The sequence below is a fragment of the Periplaneta americana genome, chromosome 13, assembly GCF_040183065.1.
Source record: "Periplaneta americana isolate PAMFEO1 chromosome 13, P.americana_PAMFEO1_priV1, whole genome shotgun sequence".
Lineage (NCBI taxonomy): Eukaryota > Metazoa > Arthropoda > Insecta > Blattodea > Blattidae > Periplaneta > Periplaneta americana.
In genome coordinates this window covers 121381521-121408295 of record NC_091129.1, presented here as the reverse complement: position 1 = coordinate 121408295, position 26775 = coordinate 121381521, and the positions used below count along the sequence as shown (strand labels likewise).

At 36.4% G+C, this 26775-nt stretch overlaps 1 protein-coding gene across 5 annotated transcripts in view; it reads left to right on the top strand.

The window, feature by feature from the left end:
* Positions 1 to 26775, top strand: part of bsk (mitogen-activated protein kinase dJNK) — a 952253-nt gene that overhangs the window by 857153 nt on the left and 68325 nt on the right. The window lies entirely within an intron of this gene.

Below are 26775 nucleotides of genomic sequence, written 5' to 3'. Positions count from 1 at the left end.
ACACCTGGTAGCAGCCCTTTAATGGACCTCATCAAAGTACACCTATTCACTAAAGTTCAGGTGTTCCACCAATCATAAAATACCATTGTAGCAATATGAAAGCGCAAGTATCGATTATTCTCGGATATGCAATCGAAAGACAACTAGTTCTGTTACTATAATAATTAGCGTTAATTGTAAATAATATTCAAATAAATTCAATTTGTCATTTCGTTTTTCAATGTCTAATTTAATTTCAAGGTTATATCAAGATTAATGTTTATTTTACTCTCTAGATTATATCAAGGTCAATGCCGACATTTGTTTCTCGGGAAAAATCAATACTTTCGCGTCTGCGCACATCTCACAATTTATGAGGTATTGCACCAGGTCAGTTCCGCTCCTCAGTCAGATAAGAATAACATGAATACTTATGAATAATTTCAAGTTAGAAATATGGTCGAGCATAAAAGGTCGTATGAAACTTGACTATAATGGTAATTAAGACGCTGGTATGAAAATTATGAAACTCGCTTGCGCTCGTTTCATAAATATACTCGCGTCTTAATTATTACCGTTATAGGCTCGTTGCATAATGTACTATTATTTTATGACGAGCTCTTTCGTCTTACGGCATCATCAGGTCTCATCTGAACATGACAAAAACACATTATAGAATATCTGGTTGACAACTTACAGCATGCATGAATTGTACCATTACGGTTAAAACCAGAAACTCAGTTGAGTTTTTTAGGAGCATGTCATTTGAGTTTGAGTTCTCTGTCAAGTGAGATGTACTGCCTGATAATGTACAGATACGGAAATAAAATTTGAAGATCTCTTATTGTATAAGTTTCGCTTGCAACACACTGCGCATGTGCAATACATGCTACTTTTGGACAGTCGTGCGAAATTGTTGCCTACAATGTTTAATGTTATGTTTTATTTAACGACGCTAGCAACTGCAGAGGTTATATCAGCGTCGCCGGATGTGCCGGAATTTTGTCCCGCAGGAGTTCTTTTACATGCCAGTAAATCTACTGACGAGCCTGTCGCATTTAAGCACACTTAAATGCCATCGACCTAGCCCGGGATCGAACCCGCAACCTTGGTCATAGAAGGCCAGCGCTATACCAACTCGCCAACAAGGTAGACACTCCCATCAATACCCGTTCCAAATTTTAATTCCATATCTGTACCTATCAGCCAAGACCTTAATCAGAGTGTTCTGACAAAAGAGCAATATTTCCACTAAGGTCCACTACATGACCTAATTTTAAATATGGAAAAATCCATATTTTTACGGAGGTACGTTATGGTTATGTGTAAATACTGGAAATATTAAACTGCTGATCGGAGGGGGCAAAAAAGAAAGATTATGGAGGCGTTGGCACATGAAAGTCGTTTGTGGAAATGGACGAACTGATCTGTCATTTGTCTGGGATGGTGGTGTTGGCGGTGTATTCATATTTCTTAGTGCAGGCTGCTTTGCATATACGCTTATGGATTTGTTAACCAACTCAAAGAATTTAATGCATTCATATTATACATACAGTACCCATGGAAACCAGCCATGAATTTTGTTCGCTGTTCATCCTATTACCACAGTCCTCTCGCTTTGCTGCGGATGCCGCTTGTCTTTTTTTTTTTTTTTTTTTTTTAACTCCAAAGAATCGTTTATTCTCTTTTCACAGTCTTGCCACTTCTTTTTTCTGTTCGATTTCTTTTGCAAACTTTGAAACATTCATTATTCTTCCATCTTCTTTTGTGGGATGTCCGTTTTTTTCTGCGCTTGTTTGCCATCTGTCATTCTTTGCCCATTTCATATTCATTTCTTTCCAGTTCTTCGGGTTAGACTGCGTGAGAAGTAGCCATATTGCAGGCTCCTTAAAAGCGGAAAGAAAATAATTTTAAAAGAGCTACGGGAAAGAAAGTTCGATGCGAATCAAATGTATTTATGCAAGGTAGGAAACTTCATGTTGCCACCGTCTTACGATATTTCTTCTATAGTTCACATAGCTAGTTTACACTTTTATTTCAATATAATATCGACTTTTTGTTATTTTACGTCATATCATTACAGCCTATACAGTAGAGGTATCTTTATTTTATCCCGTGTTCGTATTTTTTTTATTGTTGTTATTATTATTATTATTACTATTATTATTATTACTACTATTATTATTATTATTATTATTATTATTATTATTATTATTATTATTATTATTATAACTATTTCATACCAGTGTTTATTATTGTCACACTAACATTACTTATCCAACTTTCATTATTTACTTTCATACTGTTTTATGATATAGATATTAATGTAATAACTATGTAAGCAGTTGTATTCTATTAGAATTAGAGTCTGGCTGGGCGGAAGGGAAAGCCTACTGGCCTTAGCTCTGCCAGATTAAATAAATAAATAAATTATTATTATTATTATTATTATTATTATTATTATTATTATTTTATCTTTTTGTAAATTCTAGTTCTTTTTTCCTTCTGTTTTTTGTAGTCTTTCTTACTTCCTTCTAATACGGATTGTAACGCTGATCATCTCTGTTGTGGTGATCTAGTGGTTAGCTGATGTAATTAATCTTCATAACGAGGATAGTAATAATTAGAGACCGTAGGCCTCTTAGAATGGAAGGATAATATAAAAATGGGTTTGAGGGAGGTGGGATATGATTGTAGAGACTGGATTAATCTTGCTCAGGATAGGAACCGATGGCGGGCTTATGTGAGGGCGGCAATGAACCTCCGAGTTCCTTAAAAGCCATTTGTAAGTAAGTATTCTATACTAGGGCGTACGGAGATATGGTTACTTGTCCATAGACTATATTGACTTGACAAATTTGACGCGTGGCACAGTACTATCAGGGAATACTTATATTTTGTTTGAGCTGCAGTTTACGTTCAGTTCATGAATACTTACTTACTTATTTACTTACTGGCTCTTAAGGAACCCGGAGGTCCATTGCCGGTCTCACATAAGCCCGCCATCGGTCCCTATCCTGAGCAAGATTAATCCAGTCTCTATCATCATATACCACCTCCCTCAAATCCATTTTAATATTATCTTCCCTTCTACGTCTCGGCCTCCCCAAAGGTCTTTTTCTCTCCGGCCTCTCAACTAACATTCTATATACATTTCTGGATTAGCCATACGTGCTGCATGTCCTGCCCATCTCAAACGTCTGGATTTAATGTTCCTAATTATGTAAAGTGAAGAATATAATGCGTGCAGTTCTGTGTTGTGTAACTTTCTCCATTTTCCTGTAACTTCATCCCTCTTAGCCCCAAATATTATCCTAAGAACCTTATTCTCAGACACCCTTAACCTATGTTCCTCTCTCAAAGAGAGAGTCCAAGTTTCACAACCATAGACAACAACCGGTAATATAACTGTTTTATAAATTCTAACTTTCAGATTTTTTGACAACAGACTGGATGATAAAAGCTTCTCAACCGAATAATAACAGGTATTGCCCATATTTATTCTGTGTTTAATTTCCTCCCGAGTATCATTTATATTTGTTACTGTTGCTGCCAGGTATTTGAATTTTTCCAGGTCTTTAAAGGATAAATTTCCAATTTTTATATTTCCATTTCGTACAATATTCTCGTTACGAGACGTGATCATATACTTTGTCTTTTCGGGATTTACTTCCAAATCTATTTCTTTACTTGCTTCAAGTAAAATTCCCATATTTTCCCTAATTGTTTGTGGATTTTCTCTAACATATTCACGTAATCCGCATAGACAAGCAGCTGATGTAACCCGTTCAATTCCAAACCCTCTCTGGTATCCTGGACTTTCCTAAAGGCACACTCTAGAGCAAAGTTAAAAAGTAAAGGTGATAGTGCATCTCCTTGCTTTAGCCCGCAGTGAATTGGAAATGCGTCTGACAGAAACTGACCTATACGGACTCTGCTGTACATTTCACTGAGACACATTTTAATTAATCCAAGTAGTTTCTTGGGAATACCAAATTCAATGAGAATATCGTATAAAACTTCTCTCTTAACCGAGTCGTCAGAACCAACTGCCTGACCCTATAGAGTAGGCCTACATTAAATTTGGTGCGAATTGATTGAAATATCCAGACATAAGTTACACATATCTGTCGTAAACCGACGTAATAAAGTAGATTTTACTGAAGACAGGGCAGCGCGTCCACAGAATCTTGCGTGATGTCATGGAGAGACAAATATGTCCAATATGGTGGGAGGAATGTCGCAGATAAAGTGTCTGGAATGGAGTAACAAACAGAGTGACTCGCCGGCACAAACTACATTGATTAAATTCTTGTGAGAGAGGTCTTTTCATTTAAAAAACAGCCGTGTTTCTTCCCTTCGGAATCCAGTGACAGGATTCGAAAGTATCATTTGACTCCCTTGTATGGATTGTCTTGCCTCGGCGATACAGGAAACAACTGAACATCAGACCTCTCATCGATATAAAAAAAAGAAGACAAACATGTGCAGAATAAAACGTATGTGCAGCGCGGTTGTGATCGGATAACAACAGTAATACACTACGTGGACTGTAGCACGTAGGGGGGAATTGAAGAAAGGAGGAAATTGGAAACAAGATGGCTGACCTCTGGAAGATGGGAAATGAGACAAGAGAATGATATCGTGGGGTAAATATTATTTTTGCTGCAGCAAACCTGTAGTTTCGAGTATTGCTTAGTGATAATGCCTTGAAGGGATGAAATTATTAATAGGCCTACATGCTTTCTCTTTGTACTAAATGCCTCACGCTATAGCTGTGTCGTCACAAAGGCATCCTACCTTGCGGAATAAGCGCTGGTTCGAGTCTTCATAGGGGAAAAAATTTTCTTATGAAATTTCGGCCAGTATATGGAACCGGTACCCACCCAGTGTCGTGATGAATTTCGGAAGCTGGTAGCGAGTCCGGTTTCGCAAGCCAGCTATGTCGGGTGGGGAGATGATCATGTTAACTACATGTTTCACCGCACTGGATGGATGAACGTTCATCTCTGCTGAGGCTTATGTATGTATGTATTTATTCACACTGCAATGGGTATATACCCGGTGGCAGTGGTAACTAATTACACTCAATAATGACAATAATAAACTTATTAATTAAAAATACAATTAATAATAATAATACTAATAATTAATACTAATAATAATAATAATAACAACAACAACAGGGAATATACTAAGTTAAATGAAACGATCCCTTAAAATAACTTTTGAAATATTCTAATTTGTATCTTAAAACTAAGATCGAACTAAAACCCACGAGTATATGTTCATATCTGCACAAGTACCTTTCAACATTACACTCATTTCGCTGTCAACTCACTCACTGCACTGGAACTGCGACACATTTCACTGATTCTATCCTGATTTCACTAACACTTCAAAAACATTTCACTGTTCAAATTCTTTGCACTGCCACTATAAACTATAAAGCTTCACTGACAGGAACACGTTTCACTTACACAGCACACTTCACTGACACGACATACTTCTTCACTGATACAACACACTTCATTGACAACATAATTCTTCACTGATACAGACTTCAATAACAACATATCATTTACACCCTTTAAATACTGTGTATAATTACCGTCTATTAGTAAGGTCCTTAAGCCTATTTTTAAATGCATTTTTGGTTGTTGATAAAGCCTTTAGTAAGTCTGCAGGTAAAGCACTCCAGTCCCTGATAGTACGATTGAGAAAAGAAAACTTTCCAGTGTCCGTCCTCTGCCTTCTTTCCCTCAATTTATATGAGTGGTCGTTCCTTGAAGAGGAACGTGAGACCAGGAGTCGGCTGGCAGGCCTTTATCTTTCATGGGCTGTTGCGCAATTATTTTATCTATTTTTATCTACATTAATAGGAAAAAGGAAATGATTTAGTGTAGCCCTTGGCATAAAAGGTAAGTGAAAGGGACGTCCATGTCCTTTTCGCTTACACCGCCTTACAATCAAACGCACATTAAGGCTCTGTACTTTAGCGTCTTGCATTACAGGCGCAATGTTCGGTTCAAGTTTGTCGAGTATGGCGAAGTTCGATATTCGCTCTGCAGATGGCAGCCTATGTTGTTTGTTCGACTTTGTTATGAAAATATTCGCTGTCCGCAACTCCCACCTCTTCATGCTTTAACCACTTACCACAAGTATTGCTATTAATTTTTCATATGGAATAATACGAATTTTCTAATATCTTGGTTGTCTATATCATGTTCGAACATTGCAGCGCACTACTGTACATCAGTAGTGGATTTTAGGTGACCAGTGAGAGCCGAAAGTTCGTAAAAGCTACAATCCATCACTGACCTTCCTTTCTGCTTTGGTTGCCAAGGAAATGTTTACGATTTATCAGACAAACTAAACAATGTGGGTGAATCCATTCTTATACACAAAGGCAATTCGTGTTGCCTATAGTATATGTATACATAATCTACTTCGAAAAGTTTATCATAATTCATGCAGGGGAAGGGCGTTTTCAAGAAATGTTATTCAGTTGATTCATTTAATAAACAAGTTTCAGCACATGCTGTTCCATCTTCAGTAGCTTTGGGGTCTGGTCAGCTGATCCTGAAACATGAATTTTAATTATATTGTATGTATTTTTTAATACTGTTGGATTTTAACATGATACACTGTTACATTTTATGACTAATGAATACAAATATGTCAACTACAATTTTCTTTGAATAGATAAGATTTGTTTATTGATTAGACCTTCTCAGGTGCCTCTCCAATCACAAGGAGAGGTAACACATCTACCAATGATGCGTTATCACTTGTAATTGACGTGCCGATAGCAACTCCACGTTGAGTATACAGGGTATAAACTTTATAAACTGTCAAAAAAAGTTTCTCGCTTTAAAGCATAAATAATTAAAGAAAAACAATTTTAAAAAGTGTTTTTCTGTAACTGCCAAGCTTTTCCCAGAATTTTTTTTTCAGTCTAACTTTTCTGAAAATGAGAATAGAGTCATTATTTACTTTGTCCGATATGTTCACTGAAGTAAAAGTCTTATTAATGTTCTGGTAAAGTTGATTCTATTCCATGTACATAATTTCGGGTGAATTGATTCGTAGATACCGAACGTAAACAAACTCGAATAGTTTAGGAGAAATCACTCTACAAAAACCTCTTTTCTCAGGGTAAGGGATGCTGAAAAGTGTAATTTTCTTTATAACCTTGAAATCGATTATTTTAAACAACGCAGGGCTTCACTTTGTACTTCGCATACTGAGTACCTTAGTAGTTGCACATTTAAGACGCTTACAAAAACGACTTTCATCAGATATAGTAATTGGTCAAATCGACCACTGTCTGCTCGTCCGCCTATACAGGATGTAACAAAAAGATATTTCAAAACTAGGGAAATATTTCTCACATGTATAGGATGATAATATATTACATAAACGTTGGTCCAGAAACGCTTTATTTGCCTGTTAGAGCACTGTTTCTACAACTTCGCGTACATATTTTAGAAAACACACAGGGACATACCACATGAAACTCAGCGTTTACAAAATGTTCTCCATTAGCTGATGTATCCCTGGAGAATGTCGTATTGTTTCGCAGCCTTCCACAAAATGGGCGCGAAGACAGAGAGTACCAGGGTTTCATAAACAAGAGTTTTCAAATGCCCCATAAGTAAAAGTCTAGCGGGTTTAGGTCCGGAGAGCGTGGAGGCCAAGGAATTGGTCATCTTTCCCTATCCATCTGTCACGAAACCTTTCATTTAGCAATCTACGTAGTCAAGCAATGAAGTGAGTTGCACGACCTTTGTACGTACAGTCGCAAATCAACACGGTGATGAACCTAAGAATTACGTCACGACCCCACTACTACTAATCAGACGGCAACACTACTGCAGTCAGATTACAAGCTGTTTGTTAACAAGCTCTTGTTTGTAAATTAGTTGTAGAAAATGAGCTGTAACACGGAAATAAAGTGTTTCCGGACCCATTTTTATATATAACATATTTTCATCCTCTACACGTGAGAAATATTTACCTAAAGTTTTGATATACCTTTTTGTTACACCCTGTATATCGCCTTTCCTAAACTTTTGCAAGAGATTGCTTGTCCTCAAAATAGACTCTTATTATTATTATTATTATTATTATTATTATTATTATTATCATTATTATTATTATTATTATTATTATTATTATTATTATTATTTTGTTTAAGTCTCATTTATAATTCCTTTTACAATACGATCAAGCGTTCATCCGATATCCTACGAGAGATGAAATGTGGGAGTGGGAATTTAGTAGGATATATTCTCTTTTTTTTTAATAATAATAATAATAATAATATTGAAAAGGAAAGGTAACTTTAAACATGAAATTTATTCGAACACCTCTAAATCCCGGAGATTATCGTATCAGTGCGGAAGTCGTGAGCTAACTTCGGTGACTCGCGCAAAGTTGGTAGGTCTGTAATCTAACCACAAATTGTTGACAACAAACCTACAGCAAGATCTGCTTCCGATTCGGCTTTGTCCCCATACCTACTGCTAGATCATATCGCGACTGAATTCTGAGAATGTTGCACAGTTTATACTTGGGTTTCCCATTTTTTGTCATGTACCAGCCACCGTATACAATAGTGGATCCGGTCACGTGAATCACTGTTATTTTGTATCATTGTTGTGGAAGACCTGGAGACCAGTACGGCATATATTCTTCTCGAAATAACCAAACTCCTATTCATTTGTAATCAAGAAAACCACTAACAATTCCAATTTCGTGGGCTGACCACGGAATTTGATATCGGAACTTGCCGACTGTAGGTCTAGTGTTTTCCACTGAACCACCTCCCTCGGTCACATGCTGTTGCAGATTTAATACACCAGCGAAAGTTTTTCGTTCTTCTACTGGGTGTTCATTTCAAAATGTGTCATGACGTCACTGTTGTGAGTCAGCGATTTGAAGCGAGTTTCAGCTTTTATGGAAGAGAAGTTGCCTATTATTCAAGGCGTTCAATCTGAACTTGAGAACGTGTACGGTATAACTTGAACGTCGTAGCAACAGATGGCGGTCTGTGCGGTCTGTGTGCTACCATAACCTCTTTCGAACTGTGTTTTGCGCGGGCAAGTCGTACGCAGGGTAGGCCTATTTGTTGTCATCGGTTACGTACGGCAACATTCCACAATACAAATCAAATGCTCCGTGTCCATGTTGACCGTCGAAGTTAATGTCAACAAATACGTAAGTAATCGTCTTAATCCTCTCCACATATCCCGACAGTAAGAAAAAACTCACTTCAGTACGTGTTTCCAAACAGTTCACATTCTTGCCACTATAGGTGTTACCGTACGTATCGGTAAGTACTCTTCAGAATGTACGCCGTACTTGCTAGGCAACTTCTCTGGCACATAAGTAATACGCCTCTGCGGAAGTGTAGGAAGATTGAATTCTCTAGGCTCAACGACTAGCCACATGACGGCATACAGCGAGCCATGACACACTTTGAACTGAACACGCAGCATATTGGTCAAATCGATCACTATCTGTCCGTCCGTCCATTCGTCCTTTTGTCTGTATTTCACCTTTCCTAGACAGTTTGCAAGATTTTATTTCTACTGCGAACCTCAAAATGTTTCCATGTATCCGTCACTGGCTTCTGCATTTAAGAGAAAGACTTACGCATTGCGATCGTTGCTAAGATACACACATCGGGTGAGTACGTTTTTGAGTGACAGACGGTGTCGTCCGTCACATTCTATAATCTCTGGTTAAGTAGCTGTCAGCGCCACGCATGGCCGCCCTCGTAATTGGATGACAGTTCATAATTGGATCTATTGACCGCATTGTGTACTCTGGTGGTTGCCGCTTCCACTATTTATTAATATGACGACAAGATAATGGCTTCTGCGGTCCGGGTTCGAATTTCTGACGGAGATGCTGTTTGTTTTTCCTGAATCGCACGGCCGAGGTCATAGGAGCCCGCGGAAGAGCGGAGCGGAAACTCTTTATTTCCATTGGATATGATGAAGCCTCTGTCCGAAGACTTACGAGTGCATAACTGAAGAAAATATTTTTGTTCTCATCATCATCGTCGTCATCATAATTATCATCGTAAATAAAATATTTCATTCCATTTAAATATGACATCAATCTAAGAAAAATGTAACAAGAAGAGTACTTTAGAGATTATGTAAATGTGAACTAAGAACTAATTCAACCTAAATACTACTGCTGCGAATGATTAGATTGTATCCGGAGCAGTTGTTTGCGCACTTTCAATCGGAGACCTCCGGATTACCTCCGATTGATGCCGCGCAGGTTCTATAAGTGCTGTGGGACAGACATACACTTTCCGCTGAACATTCCTTTATTCCGATCATATAGTCGTTCGAATCCGAGTATTTTTAATACGTGTGTAGTTTTTTGTTTATTCTCTCATTTTTTTTTGCTCACTTTCTTTCTTTTCTTTTCCTTTCTTTTTCTTTTTTTTTTTTTTTTTCTTTTGCTTGGAGTACTACTTTAACTGACAGATTTTTTTCTACATTTGAAATTCATAGAATTTTTGGAAGAGCGTGTTAGTTTTATGTTATTGATGAAATTAATGTCATCAAATTCCATTATTGCGAAATCTACAGCAGAAGTAAACCTTTTTAGATTTTAGAACATAGTCTCTTCTTCTTCTTCTTCTTCTTCTTCTTCTTCTCCAAGATTTAAGCCTTTTAAGGCTTGTTGCGGCTCCAAATTAGTTGCACTCATTGATTGATCCATCTTTTCTTAGGTCTACCAATGTTTCTCCTCCCTTTAGGTATGTAATGCATAATTTGTTTAGGATATCTATTCTCGCCCATTCTCTCCACGTGTTCCAGCCATTTTTGTCTATAATTTACTATTTGTTCATTTACATTATAAATTTGTAATCGGTTTCTTATATTTTCATTTCTAAAGCCTTGGTTTTTCTGAACCGACACATATGACGTGCGAGGTCCACCTCGCACAAATCCGGACTACACGAGAGATAGTGAGTGGTTTCTATAACTGCGAGATACGAGGTCTGCGCACTTCGCAGTTATAGAAACCAGTCCGGATTTGAGCGAGGTGGACCTCGCACATCGCATGCGTCGGTTCAGAAAAACCAAGGCTTAAGTCTGTCTCTTCTTGTTACTCCCAGTACAGACTTCAGAAACCTCATCTCTGTTGCCTGTAATCTACTTTTATCTCTAGAATCACATTGTCCATGTCTCACAGCCATATAGCGCTCCCGGGATTGCCATAGTTTTATAGAAATTTATCATTCTGTCTTTTCTGATTTTGTTCCTCAGTGTTCTCTTAATTGTACCACACATTCTCGAAAAATTTTCAATTTAGAACATAGTACGAAATGGAAATACTCGTCCCACAGCTAGGAAACCATATGTTGCGCGAAGCGACTGCGTGTACATAATAGAGTAATGTCCTGGCATGGCGCATGCTCTAGCGGAACTTCCCGAGTGCTCTCAGTAGCTTCGTTGCATTGGTTGAAGATGGACATTCCTATTCCAGCTCCCGCCGAGTGTGAAGTGCGATCAGTAATAAAGATTTTGAATGCACAGGGCATAGCGCCGTTTGAAATTGATCGTCAGCTGTGCCAGGTCTATGAGCAAGCAGATGGTGCGTTGCTGCTGTAGACAATTTTCAGCAGGACGTCAAAATGTGCATGACGAGGAGCGCAGTGGGAGGCCAACCATCATCACAGACGACCTTGTGGAGCAACGCACGATCTGCTTGCTCATGACGTTAGGGTCAGATGGAAAAATAGTAATGTGTCAAGTGTGTGGTAAAAAAGTCGGATGCTCTATGAAATCACAACTGGAGAGTCTTACCTATCCTATCTATACCTGCCAGATATTGATATTAAATATTTTCATAATTTTAAATATTTTGGTACATATTCAGCTTATATTTCTTACATAAATATGTACATATTTCACACCTTGATATTACATAAAAATCCGGTCTCTAGTGATTACACGATGTAATCACGACATCCGCTTTGGTCACCGCTGGTTTAGAAGGAGAATTTGGGTTTTCCATCATGTGCTGACTGATATAGGGGAGTAGTGGGTACAGTGAGACACAAAATATTAAGACATATGTATGCAAGTGAAATTTCAACTATTTTTAAAATCAAGTGCAACAGAAATATACATTAACTCATGGAGTACAATAATACATAAACAGAAATGTCAATAGATAAAGGACATAATATACAATGCGTGTTTGTCAAAAAAGTGCAAATGTCTCACTGTTCCCATTCAGGAAGGTACAGTGAGACACCAGTGTCTATTAAAGGACATTGAAATGATTTACATTTATTTCAAAAGAAAAGAAAGCTTGCTGTCTCTTTCTCTTGCCATGTTCTGTAGACTTATTTAGAATCATTTTGATGTCTGACTTCGAAATCATTGAAACATCTGGAATATTTGGAAAAGTGAATTTTCCATGACTTTTCAAACTTTTGCTAAAAATAAAATGAATTTTTGGTGACAACAAAGCTTATAATAATTATAAGAATTTAATTTAATTCTTTATTATTTTTTAATATATTTTTTTTAAATTTTGTGAATAATTTTTTATTTAAGAAACCATTAAAATGTAATGTATCCATTATTTTAAGCTATAGTTCCTAAATTGGTTACTACTATGTTCATTTTTAATGTTAGTTACCGGTAAATGTAATATAATTACAGTTTATTTTTGCAAATCATTGGTAAATGGAAACAGTGAGACGTCTCAGTGTACCCTTCAATGGCATGTCTCACTGTTCCCTTTACGCATAGTTCGTTTAAAAATGGCACCATCACTTCAAAATCAAAACAAGAAAGACGAAACTTTCAAAACATAACGTCAAATACGAAAGTATTAGGTGACAAAACATTCATATTTCTATTTAATTTGTATATCCAATATAACCTTCATTAAACACAAGCCAAAATTTTACTTCTAGAGTGAAAAATTACGAATTATTTTTTCATCACTCACCTTTTATAACTAGAATCAAATCGAGTATGAAAATACTGTTACTTTACTCATGCAACATACAACTCCACTGTTACAAACATTTCAACATCAAAATTTACCATCTAATAAAAAATGTCTCACTGTTCTCCCTGTCTGACTGTACCCACTTCTCTCCTACACTAAACGTTAAATTTGCTGTTGTCAACACACTATGTTCACGTATTCATCGGATAATCTGAGATTTTTATCGTGTTTTCCCCAATGATAAATTCCCACGAGTTATCAGTGGAAACTCCCTGCCTTATTACGTAGCTGGGTGTTCTATAAACGAAGTGATGGGTCAAATTAAGTGGGGATCGAAAACAAAACAAAAGAGAGCAGTTGCGTTTATTTCGAGGCAGAGGGCAGCAGCTCTATCTCTGAGCACCAGACCTGTGGCAGTCATTCATCCATGGACGATATCTCAACGAATTAAAAACACTATTGATTTGTTTGGATATTCTGTTACGTAATGGAAAGAAGGATTTCAAACTAAAGCTCTGCTTTTTTTTATCACTAAAAGTATTCTGTCCCTTTTTTTTCTCCCGTAGAACACAATTTCCTATATAAACGTTTTAATTAAAATGAACATCGTCCATGCGTAAATTAGGTACAAAAAAAAAAGTGAAAAGCATTTTCACTGAATTTATATTTTTCATTTACAAATGTTGTTGAGCGTTTTAAAATAAACGTTATTTCTTTTGTTTACTGAATAGGATGTTAACTTCTGCAGTATACTCTTGGGGATGCAGTGGATAAGGTTAAATATACAACACTAAATATCCGTTAAAAATTGTTTTGAGAATATTATTCAGAAGAGTTTTAGATTGGACGTTTTCCATTGCTGGTGAATAGTATAATTTTGTGTACATGTAACTGCGCAACGCTTCAAAGGTTTGGATCTACCTTCTTGTTCATTTGGCAAGTTGAAGTGAATGGGCAAAGGTTTTTTGTTCGGTCGTTAGCTAATTCTACGTGACTTACTAACCGCTGAAAACAGAATGCGAAGTATTATGAATGAACAAAAAACGAAGGGAGTTTCTAAGACTTTTACAGTAAACTCTCCAAGTTGAACACTTACAATTCCACCAAAATGTGTCCAACGTACCGAGATGTCCAAGATAAATAGGGGCAAGGGCGGCTTTACAATAAGAACTGCAGAACCGTCATTTACATGGACCTGTAAAATTAAAAATGTAAAACGTGCTTTTATGTAATCTAGTTCATTGTTTCATTTATATTTCCAATTCATTCTCCTTCGATTCGAGATGTTACTATCTTTAGGGGCCTTGAACTGCTCGAGAATTTTATCTGTAGTGTACTTTTCGGATCTGTGACCGGCAGTTCCTGGAGCTCAACGTACGGTAGTCGGCAGCAGGAAACTGGTTTCCTTCGCCGTCTTATAAGACTGCATTGAATCTTCTCAGTTTAAGCTCCACCTCTTAGTTTCCCTTTAGTGGCCAACCCTCATGCACTATGTCACAAATATATGACAGTGGCACAATGTGCAACACACTATGTGCAGAGGTGCACTCATTACGAGTGACTAAGTGCCCGGGATCCAACGGAATGAGCGCCGTCTTAAATCAGTAACAAGGAGAGGACACGCTCTGTATATCACCGAATGGAATAAGATTATGTGAGATGAAAGTACAAGACGTACTGTTTAAAGTCATACCTGGTATGGGTGGCCAATGACCCCTCGTTTTGAAAATATTGGCCATTGTTTGTGACATACTTCCGTTAGGTGCTTAATAGGGAAGCATTAGACTGTGTAACAGCGTAGCCCATGTGCTTGGCTGCAGAGTTGTTATCCAGGCAACCTAAGTTCGAATATTATCTTAACTGGTCGTATTTTTTTTCTTATAATAATGATTAATATTGTGATCACAGTAATCTATTTATATATATATATATATATATATATATATATATATCATATTTCTCAATGTATTGAACGCTTCATCATGTTTTAAACAAATTATAATTTGCTAACATTGTATTGTAAATGATAAACAATGAAATATTGCTCATGTAGGCAGGTAATATGTGTCACTGGTGTCTGTTCTGTTTCTGTAGCAGCTATTCCACTTCATTGTGTCCCGATTCATTATGATAAATGCCATAAAAACACACAAAACATACATATTTCCTGCACCATGCACAGCAAATGAAAGACGGTTGTCCGCAGTCACACACATTTTTCCGCACTTCTACTGCGAAACAGATATCATTCACATTCACAAACACTTCTCATTCGTTTATTAATTTCGATCCATACCACGCATATTTCAACATGGCGTGGAATATAGGAGTTGACAACTGAAAGTGAATTTAAAAAATTAATAATAATAATAATAATAATAATAATAATAATAATAATAATAATAATAATAATAATAATAATATCAAGCTTTAAAAATGAGAAGGCATTAGGAATCGAACTCAAGTTGCCTGGATGACAACTCAGCATCCAACCATATGAGCTACGCCGTTACACAGTCTAATGTTTTCCTATTAGACACCTAACGGAAGTATGTCACAAACAATAGCCAATATTTTCAAAACGAGGGGTCATTGGCCACCCATACCAGGTATGACTTTAAACAGTACGTCATATACAGGGACATCATTTTATTTTTACTTCAATTTTTATTGTACCTGAGTTTTTTAATGTACTTCACTCCCATCCCTCGTACTAAGGAAGTTCCAACTCCACACAGAACCAAGACCGCAGATAGTAAGCAGTACTGAGTTACTGAGTATAGTACGTTCCAGAAATATGTTCGCGTTTTCCAGTGACGAAAGAGCTTTCAATATTGAATCATATTTTCGCACAGGTACTGTCGTCCGTTTGCCTACGTCGCATCCCGATTTCCCCCACCTGCTTCTGCTCGCCCCTCTGTAAAAGCTGGGCTGTCTTAGCTCTTTTCTGAAAACATTACTTTCTCTTAGGAATTGGACGTTTACGTAATATTATACAGCTGTTTAATTTAACATAAATAAAAGGGCCTCGTTAAGTAATTAACTGTCACGTGATTTCCTCCCTTTCTACAATCCTGGACGGACAGTAGATAGTATGTCTGAGTAATTTTATATTTTCGGGTCGGGCAGAAGTGAAGATTGAATTCACAGTACGTAGAGTAGGTACAGAATTATTTCAACATGAGTTACTAGTACGAAGGACGAAACTGGCAATTGGAATTAGATGCAATAGTCTATAGTGCGATAATATGCACAAAAGAACTGGAGCCTGTATCGAAATGAACGGCCACCATTTTCAAAATTGTGTTTAAATATTCATATTATGATTATTTTTCAATTTAACTTCTTTCTCTATATTGTACGCTAATGTGCTGTAGACAATATACACTGCATAATGAATACGTTCGCATGGATAACTCACTTCGTGAGTAAAAACACTTATTCTTAATACAGTACTGTACTTTGATTAAAGAAAAACCTAATGAAAATTATCAAACTCAAAATCGCGATATTTCCTGGTTTACGTAAATGGATGAACTACTTTTCTTCCATCCTATACCTAGTAGAGTGATTTGTGTTTTACGCCAGTATCATCGAACTCCAGTCTTGGAGGGGGGAGCAAGCGGTGTTTCCGGTTCTCTAAAGGTATAGAAATGTTAGTAAAATTAAAAATGTTAGTAAAAATAAAATGATGTCCCTGTACTTTCCTGTCACAAAATCTTATTTAATTCTGTGATATACAGAGCGTGTCCTCTCCTTGTAAGTGATTATTTAGTTATTTACGCATATCATCACGGCGCTCATTCCGTCGGATCCCGTCCACTTAGTCACTCGTAATGAGTGCCAGTGCCGGAGAGAATTCTCCGCTCCACCCATCCTTTATCATATATATTGCTGCCAGGTAGCTCGCGCTATTTCCTATACAGGGTTGTTTCCGATCCCTGATAACGAATTTGAATGGCATCATGTGCATCAGGAATCACACCGACAGCTGAATTGCGGCGAGAGGTGACAGACCAGTAGTGAGTGATTTCATAATCAGAGTGCACGGTGTGTAACAGTAGCAATGCCCAAGAAAATCGAGCCTTTTTGGGAGTGGTACATAACAACTCTTTCCGATGCCAAGTACAGTTACTTGAAAATCGTAGGAGTCTGCAAAAAACGTGGTTTCGTTATTTCCAAGAAAGTCATCTTGTGTGTACCTAATAAGACTGGTAAAGCTCGGATGGGATTAATTCCAGAGTGGAAAAAGCAAGCAAATCCACCCCCGTCACAAGTCGCCGCACCCCACGAGATGATACAAATTAATTCCATTCGAGCTTTACCAATCTTATTAAGTACACAGAAGATGCCTTTCCTGGAAATAACGAAACCTTATGTATTGCAGGCTTCTTTTATTTTCACTTAACTGTACTTGGCATTGGAAAGGGTCGTAATGTACCCCTCCCGAAAAGGCTCGATTTTCTTGGGTATTTCTGCTGTGAGTCGCCGTGCACTCTGACTACGAGATCACTCACTACTGCTCTGTCACCTCGCGCCACAGTTCAGCTGTCGTGTGATGTCATTCAAATTCGTTATCAGAGATCGGAAACAACCCTGTATATACCTGTGGTAGAGTTACAAACCTATTTTTTGTATAGTTGAACCGTAGTATACCTTTAAATTATAAAACACGCATAGAAGTAAACAAAGGTATGAGACTAATCGTAGTACTACCTGTTCCACTTCACGTTACCTCTCGGAGTGATGTCGCTACCGTCTCTGTTTACATCAGAACTACGGTGACTGCGGGCAGCAAGCGGAATTGCGGGGGTAGGAAACCTGGTACAATACGTGTTGCAATGTTATAGACAGTATGTAGGTTCTCGCATACCATGCAACAGTAGAATGGAAGCGATCATAGTATAACAGGATTCCTTGACGTCTGTAGTACCTGTCAAAGTCGTCTTGCTCTACTACTTTTGTGCGTCTTGGGTTTTTACCGGGAGTTAATATTTGAATTCCTAGTTTTTCTGCTCTTTCACACTCTTTCCCAATTGTTTTTATTGTTTTTTCGCTTATCCCAACGGCTTTTGCTGCTCTTTCTACTGCTTTTGCTAAAGATAGAATGAGACCCGCACTTTTTTCCTCTCTACAAAATTTCAATACGTTATAAATTATCTTCCTGCTTTGAGAATTGTACACTTTTGGGGATGGTTTCTTCTTTGGAAGAGTTTCCATATTTTGTCACAATTTCAGTCCTTCCCTGAAAATTCCACACAGTACATTAGGCTATCTTATGGATTCGGTTATATAAAACCTAAACTGAACTTAATTTGAATTCACAGTGTATTCAATGATACAACTAAATAAACCACTAATGCAGTATTAGAATGCGTCAACGGCATGTAAACACGAAACGTTTTATTCAATACACAACATATTAAAAGATATTACAACTAAATGAATCACTAATGCAGTATTAAAATGCTTCAGTGGAGTATAAATACATACCGTTCGATTCAATGCACAGTATATTCAATGAAAATACAACTAAATAATTCACTAATGCAGTATTAAAATGCTTCAGTGGAGTATAAATACGTACCGTTAGATTCAATGCACAGTATATTCAACGATAATACAACTAAATAATTCACTAATGCAGTATTAAAATGCTTCAGTGGAGTATAAATACGTACCGTTAGATTCAATGCACAGTATATTCAACGATAATACAACTAAATAATTCACTAATGCAGTATTAAAATGCTTCAGTGGAGTATAAATACGTACCGTTAGATTCAATGCACAGTATATTCAACGATAATACAACTAAATAATTCACTAATGCAGTATTAAAATGCTTCAGTGGAGTATAAATACGTACCGTTAGATTCAATGCACAGTATATTCAACGATAATACAACTAAATAATTCACTAATGCAGTATTAAAATGCTTCAGTGGAGTATAAATACGTACCGTTAGATTCAATGCACAGTATATTCAACGATAATACAACTAAATAATTCACTAATGCAGTATTAAAATGCTTCAGTGGAGTATAAATACGTACCGTTAGATTCAATGCACAGTATATTCAACGATAATACAACTAAATAATTCACTAATGCAGTATTAAAATGCTTCAGTGGAGTATAAATACGTACCGTTAGATTCAATGTCCAGTATATTCAACGATAATACAACTAAATAATTCACTAATGCAGTATTAAAATGCTTCAGTGGAGTATAAATACGTACCGTTCGATTCAATGCACAGTATATTCAATGATAATACAACTAAATAATTCACTAATGCAGTATTAAAATGCTTCAGTGGAGTATAAATACGTACCGTTAGATTCAATGCACAGTATATTCAACGATAATACAACTAAATAATTCACTAATGCAGTATTAAAATGCTTCAGTGGAGTATAAATACGTACCGTTCGATTCAATGCACAGTATATTCAATGATAATACAACTAAATAATTCACTAATGCAGTATTAAAATGCTTCAACGGATTGTAGACACGTCCCTCACGCTGCTCTAGTCTGGACTGATAGACTAATATTCTCTCGCGACTGTACAGCGTATGACGTAACGGATGGTTCACGAACACGCCGCGGGTAACGTGAGCTGAAACGGGTTGTATATGATCATTTTCTTTTGAAAAAATGCATTAAATCCGAAATCAGGTGTACCTAGGACTTCACTGAGTATCCCTTTAGATAGATCTCATCCTAAGGAATTCAGTAGTGCCATGAACTTAGAATTGAAGAATTTGAATTTCCCATACATTACCTTTGTGGTATAGGTAATAATTGTTACAGGCAGGAAATCCTAATAAATGCAATCTGACGAATTAGAAGACTCTTCCCCTGGAACATCGACAACATATTTTTAGCCTCCACCTCTGTCTCTCTCTCTCTCTCTCTCTCTCTCTCTCTCTCTCTCTCTCTCTCTCTCTCTCTCTCTCTCTCTCTTTGCGCCAAAGTCCAGGAACAAAACCGAACGGACAAAATTCAGACGACTGTTTGTAAAATTCATTGTGAAATATACACTGTCATAGTTGTCCGTACATTGTGCGGGACAATGCAGGACATACCTCCATTGAATTCCCAGCACTACATCCTTTCAATTTTATCTCCATCCCGCACTCATTCATCGCCGACATGTTGTAAATGATACCAAGACACAGAATTATGGCTTTTCCACCGCGTTGTATCTAAACACCCAAGCGTAAATTCGTCCAATTGACAGCGAATTGTTTCCACGGTGATTCCAAACAGAATGCAGGCAGCGCGCGTTTTTAGCAAACAAATGAAATCAACGTTTTATATAATTCAATTTATTAAATGTACATTTACAGCAATACAGCTTTAAAATATGGACACAAAAAATGGTGCCGTGAAGATGATTCATTTTTTTTCACATTATGCATTTTATGAGTATAGTAATAATTAGCTCTTTTGTTATTAATTACGTACCAGTTCAATTTTCATCAAATGAACATAAATTACGTAATTTCCTATCCTCCCAAACAGACTCACTTTCGTTTACTGTAATGTACGCAGCAAGCTTTTAATTTAATATAACCACCATTTTAACAGTTTCATGATGCATGTTTTATTATATCGGTAACGCTTTTGCACTTTAATATATTTCGTATGTTTGTATTTTTATATTAAAATACATCGTGATACACCAATGTACGCGTTGTTTTCCAAAAGTAACGTAAAATTTCAATTAAAATTGAATGAGGGTTTTTTAGATGAGAGACTTCAAACCTTGTTACAAAGTAATATTGTTATGTAAACAAAATATTTTTGCGACTATTATGTATGAGATGTTTTTGATAAACATGCGAGAATAATAACTTTGCCTATTTCTTTTAAAATTTTCAACAAAAATATTCAAAAATAAATATATTATTTACTAATTTCATCATAATTATAAACAAATAATAATTTAATAAAACAACTGACGTCGAGAGAATAATTAAATAATACCTTACAGTTTTTAATAGAATCTGAAAGAGCATATTTTATACAGTATTTATTTTGTTTTATACAGACGCACTTTAGTTATGATTACTATGGCGACAATTTTATTGTTAACTAGCCGTACCCGTGCGCTCCGCTGCACCCGTTAGAAATAAATATAAAGTAATTACATAATTAAAATAGGACATTTGATCCAGGGAACATTCGTGTTTGATAGAAGGATAAATCGTTTAATATGTTACTTAATTTAAATTGCATCCGAATAATTAAAATGCAATCATTTTGGTCCAGAGACCACTCATTGGTGCAATGACAATTCCTTTAACATGTTTCTAATTTTTATTACATGCAACCATAGTTTAATGAACATTGACATCATTTAGATTTAATGTGTATACATTATTTTACTTGTTATAGGTTTCCATTGAATTATGGTAATAACTTAATTTTAACCCTTGTTTTCTACGTATTCAGTAAATGGCGTTTGGCCCACAATGGTTCTGAACCCTTCAAATAACTTAAATTATATTATATAATATAATATTATATTATATTATATTATATTATATTATATTATATTATATTATATCAGAAGTTACTGTAATAACATTATAGCATTATGTCCATCTAGAGAAACTACACTTTCCAATGGTGAAATAATAATTAATTATACAAATCGGTTAATTTAGCTTCCTATATTACTTCATACAAACACAGAAACATTCTCTGTAGGCTATCTTTCATAGCTTTCGATTGTTGCTGTCCAAGGCCCCTTATAGACGAAGACATTTTGTTTTTTATTTCATTATACGGTCTTAGATGGCAGTTATTTTAATTTTAAAACTCATTTATCTCATTAAATATCAGTCCTATCAAAATTTTTCAAGGAATAAACCTTATCGCAAATTATTTTTAACGAAACTTTTGTTGTATAACATTTTTCACAAAAAATCAGTAATAAGCGAGATATTTCGATTTATTTAATTCAGGCCCCCTTATAACCCCCCCCCTTTAAATAATGTATTTTGAATGCCATATAGCCTATAATCTAAGTTACAACGAACATAATTTACATTCCAATTTTCATCGAAATCCATTATCGCGTGAAAAGGTAACAAACATACAGACAGACAGACAGACATACAAACAAAAACTAAAAAAAAAAGCGATTTTCGGTTTCAGGGTGGTTAATTATATATGTTAGGACCAATTATTTTTGGAAAATCGAAAATTACCAGAAAAATTTTGGCTACAGATTTATTATTAGTATAGATACTTTTGTTTAGTCCTACATTAGAAAGTAGTTTTATTCATGAAATCAACCTAAAATAAGATGTCCTTAACAGAAAATAAGAGAATTGAGACCCACGTGATGGTAGGATTTAGTAACAGAAGATGTACGCAAGAGATGTGTACACTTTATAACAAAACGCACTCAAGTCTATTACCTATTTCTCAGTCAGTTGTGAATAGAATAGAAATGAAATTTATATAATATCTAAGTCATCTTCCATTAACTCCTGCAAAGGTTTGACTTTATAAGGATAATATTTAGATTTGGTAATTTGGTTCTGTGCAATATTCTCCAGGCAGCTAATGTAGATTCTCTTTCACGGAGAAAAGAATGTTGTTTCTCTTTGACCATTAGCAAAAAGTTTCAAATCCTTTAGTGGACCTTCTGCCATATCTTTTTATATATCTGACATAGGCCTATCAATGTTCTGTGCAATATTCTCCAGGCAGTTGCTTTCGATATATCTAATGTAGATTCTCTTTCACGGAGAAAAGAATGTGGTTTCTTTTTGACCATTAGGAAAAAATTTCAAATCGTTTAGTGGACCTTCTACCACAGCTTTTTATATATCTGACATAAGCCTATCCATGTTCTGTGCAATATTCTCCAGGCAGTTGCCTTCGATATATCTAATATACTGGGTGTTCAGTTCAAAATGTGTCATGGCTCGCTGTATGCCGTCATGTGGCTAGCTGATGAGCCTAGAGAATTCAATCTTCCTACACTTCCGCAGAGGTGTATAACCTAAGAGGCAGAGAAGTTGCCTAGCAAATACGGCGTTCATTCTGAAGAGTACGTACCGATACGTACGGTAACGCCGGTAGTGGCAGGAATGTGAACTGATTGGAAATACGTACTGTCGGGATATGGGGGGAGGGTTAAGACGATTACTTACGTATTTGTTGACATTAACTTCGACGGTCAACATGGACACGGAGCATTTGATTTGTGTTGTGGAATGTTACCGTACGCAACCGATGATAACAAATACCCTGCGTACGACTTGCCGGCGCAAAACACAGTTCGAAAGAGGTTATGGTAGCACACAGACCGTACAGACCGCCATCAGTTGCTACGACGTTCAAGTTATACCGTACACGTTCTCAAGTTCAGATTGAAGGACGCCTTAAATAATAGGCAACTTCTCTAACATATAAGCTGAAGCTCGCTTCAAATCGGTGACCCAACAACAGTGACGTCATGACACTTTGAAATGAACACCCAGTAGATTCTCTTCCACGGAGAAAAGAATGTGGTTTCTTTTTGACCATTATGAAAAAATTTCAAATCGTTTAGTGGACCTTCTACCACATCTTTTTATATCTGACATAGGCCTATCCATGTTCTCTAAATTTCGCTTCTGTTATACTCACTGTTGATTGAGAAATATGATATAATATTCATTTGTCAGCCAATTTTACAGTTCATAGTTACGGTGGACCTTCACTAGCGACAGCGAGCTGGCACTCAATGAGTGCACAAAGTATTTCCCCTCTGTTACCCCTTCTACCACTCTCTCAAACTCACCCCGCTACGCGCACTGTTTACGTAACATTACAGAGCTTTGAAGCAAGCAGTGCTGTACTACGTTACCTAAGGAGTATGGCACAGCCAAAGAGAAAATATTCTTTCCGTAAGGAATGGGAATTAGATTATTATTGTGTTGAACAAAATGAAAAAGCGTTTTATTGCACATCTTAACATCAGACGACAGTTCAATACGAAGCATACCAAGTAGTATGGAAAAATGTAATTTCAGATATTATTTATGAAATATCATTTCTGTAGAATTATTGTAGCTCTAATAAACTAAATATGTAATAAATTACAAAATTAACTTATCAGTTAATATTTAGCTGCGTCAAATGATTGTTTACTAATAAATTTAACGATTAGCGTAATGTAATTCTATACGACTTTACAGCAATGTAAGAATTTGTTATCTATTATAGGGGACGAGAGAAAGTAGTTGTTAGAAAGTTTAAAAAGGCAGAATACTGAAAAAATCGCACAAGATAGTGAACAAACCACAGCACAGAAATTGGTTCGTGCCAGCTACCGCATTTCAAAATATATTCGGGTAGAATGAAACCATTCGCAATGAGAGAGAATGTTAAAGGCTGTTTAGTTTTAGCTGCAGAAGATGTTTGCCCTAACATCGTCCAACAATTCAAGTGCATCAGTCTGTCACGTCACACCAGCCAGGTGCTTACATTACATTGCGTAAGAAGAAACATATATTGGTACGTAAATACATATACAGACTGCAAAATAAAAAATATATTATATTCTAAGCTTCCATTTCATTGTTCATCTACTGCAATTGCAATGTAAATAATATTAAAACACATTCTCTTACATTACAAGAGTTCATTTTTCTCATTTGAAGGACCTGCTACAGACTTTTGACATTTATTTTTAAATATAACATTATCTAATTCATATAATATTACGTTATAAGTTGAAATCCTTAAAACTGAACATAAATAATTGTCTATCAGTCGACTCCGTGCATTAGATTTGTTAAGTTTCATGAAAGACAACTGTTTACACCTATATGTACTGCCGAACTTTGATATTATTATAAAAAGTAAAATTTGAAGTAATTTGAGAAAATTGTGATTCTTGTATTCTTTAGCATGAGGTCGAGTGACGCACTATATTAAATTTGTACAGTACGATTATTTAGTCCTGACAGTCGCCGGAGATGTGCGCGTGGGACAGGCAAGTCCATTTAGTTACGCCAAGGGGTGTTTGGGTTATTCACTCGCTTGCCTTTACCGACCGCTCGCCCTATCTCTACTCCGAAACTCTCCCCACTCCTATTACTTCCCCTCTTTCGCGTCGCTGAGCTGTCAGGACTAAATAATCGGTCTGTACTCCCCTATCACGTCTGCCGTATGGCTGCAGATAAGGTAGCAGGAGAGGTAAGGTTTGAAAGCGCGTCGTTGGTGGATCGAAATTGAATATAGCACGTAATAGAACGTGATGACATCGCTGATCTAGACCAGCGGTCATCAGTACAGTACACGCTCGGGTTTAGTGTCCCTTACCCGTGGATAAGGCATTGCACTGACATGCATCCGTGGCCACTGACGGGTATGCTCCTCCCTCTTCTTGCTGCACGACGGAGCATATTGCGAAGCACTGCTTATCCTATACCCCAGTGATGTCAACTGATGCCCACAGGAGCAAGCGCGCGCTTTAGAGCCAGGAGAGCCTGAGCGCTTTACAGCGAAAAGGAAAGAGACAGACGAAAGAGGTAGTATATGCCGCTTGGTCGAGCTATGTACAGGGATGGCCAGCACAAATTCAATGGATAAAAGGAAGAGAACTTATTAAAACTGTATCCATGTTAATTTTTAGATTTGTGTGAGAAGTATAAGTGCATTATAAGAATGTAAGTTTTAATTTTAATGTTCGTTTTTCACAAGTTTGCTTTTTTATTCAAAAGGAATATTTTCTCAACTTTTTTACAGAAAAGTGAAATTTTCAGATATATTTGTTTAGTAGCCTTACAGGTACTAAAACAATGTTTTCGTAAATCTAATATATCGTAAATACGTATTAATGAAGACAGTGTATTAAAATGTTTGAAAATTTTCGCATGGAAAATGTTTGTAAGGAAATTAATTAACAAAGCAAATACTGTTACATCACAAACAAAAGATATGTGTTGTTAAAACGTCAGCTCTATAGCTTCAGCAGATTTCGAGATAATTTAATATTCTGATAACAGGAAGTTGCGCACCAATATCACCTAAAAGCATAATGCGATAAGAGTTTTATTATATAATATTAGTTACAGTTAAAACATATACCTAGGCAACTTTGCTTTGTACTATAATATTGTTTTGATTACTTTTATAAGGCTAAAGATACCATCAATATCAATTTCAACTTATCATGTCATATTCAGTGTCTTTGTTTGGGACAACTCTTTCTTTATGAATGATGTGTTTAATTCACTTAGTACAGTATAGTTGTAGTTATTATGGAATTTGTGTGAATATTCCTTCTTTACTCTTTATTATGTTATTAACGTTTAAAACACAACTGCACTATTAGGCTAAGAAATAGGTGTTAGTACTTTTGTTTTACAGACAATATACAAAATAACAAACAGAAAGAAGCCATATAAAAATAACGATATAAAATTTCACGTTCCGTTTGAAGTTTGTGCACCACTGTTTTCTTAATCCAACAGGCTGCTTATTCCTTCTAGCATACCTAGCGCTTGCTTTGACATCACTGCTTTATCCATTTCAGCGAGTGCTGACGACCACTGGTCTAGACCAGCCGTGGCGAGAACGTGACTCGCGAGACATTGTGGCTCGCAGTGCTTGCTTCTAACCTCCGCCAACCCCCACCCTCTCACTCACTGGAGTCAAACTCCGTTCCATTTGTATTTGTCTCTGACCTGCGAGTGGCGTATGTCTCTCTCGAAACCATGCACGAAAGTTCCAAGTAGGATAGAAGGACGCATTTTTTGCTGTCAATATGAT